This window comes from Syngnathus typhle, linkage group LG13 (assembly GCF_033458585.1).
Source record: "Syngnathus typhle isolate RoL2023-S1 ecotype Sweden linkage group LG13, RoL_Styp_1.0, whole genome shotgun sequence".
Taxonomy (NCBI): domain Eukaryota; kingdom Metazoa; phylum Chordata; class Actinopteri; order Syngnathiformes; family Syngnathidae; genus Syngnathus; species Syngnathus typhle.
Genome location: NC_083750.1, coordinates 1,121,471 through 1,122,534, shown reverse-complemented (window position 1 = coordinate 1,122,534; position 1,064 = coordinate 1,121,471).

Sequence of the window (1,064 nt, the reverse complement as noted above, 5' to 3'; positions counted from 1 at the left end):
ACCGACTGACACTCATGACCCGCCTTGGTAGGGCCCCCACCGGCCCCGGCTCGCGCCGGCGTTGGGTGGACGGTTCCTCCCCACTTGCGGGTCGCACTCTAGCGCCTCGGCCGCCGCGAGAGCGTGCGCTACGCGCCGCCCCCGCAGGCCTTGGCGCGACCGTACGGCAGCGAGACCGAGACGCCCCGAATCACGCACCTCAACGGAGGCCGAGCGCGCGATCCGATCACGGCACGCCGCGTGGGCGTCCGCCGGCCGCGCCGGTCTACAGCGAATGCTGTTTCTCAAACCCTTGCCTAACCAGACGGCACCGCGGGATGTGCTGTCCCACTCTGCTCGACTATCCGAATAGCCTTTCCCGACTGCCGCGTTGTGGGAGGCGTCTTTCGTGCCGCCGGTGGCGTATGACCTTCCGCGTGAGGCGTGCGGGCTCGGGGGGGCCGCAACGACAGAGTCTGACTCGGACGGGGCGCAGCTTCCCTCCCGGTTGCAGCAATAAGCGCCGAACGCAGCGTTGGTCACCAGCCCCCCGGCGGGTTCGTCGGGAGCGCCGGTACCCTTCCGTAGCTAGTTGCCAGCTGGCCGCACCGACCGAGTCTGACTCGGACGGGGCGCAGCTTCCCGTCTGGGTGAAAGCGGCGCTGAGAACGGAGGGGCGGCCGGAACCCCTTCGACCCCCCGGCTCCCACCAGTGTCGATCTAACTCCGCATCCTTGCCGCAGCGCGAGACCGGCGGGCCGCAACGACCGAGTCTGACTCGGACGGGGCGCAGTTTCCCGCTTGGGCCTCGGCGCGCGTGCCTCGCGCGTGCAAGTCGCCGGCACAGCGCCGCGCCCCCGACCCCCGCTTTACGGAAACGAAGCGAGCCTCAGCGGGCCGCAACGACCGAGTCTGACTCGGACGGGGCGCAGCTTCCCGCCTGGGTCATCGCACGTTCCCCCAGCTTGGGCCTGGAAGGCCGACGCCTTTCCCCGGACCACCGCCGTGCCCGCACGGTTCATCCTCGGCCCCCCGCTGACCAAGCCCGACCGACGTGCCACCCCCGTTGCCGAGTTCGCTCTTCC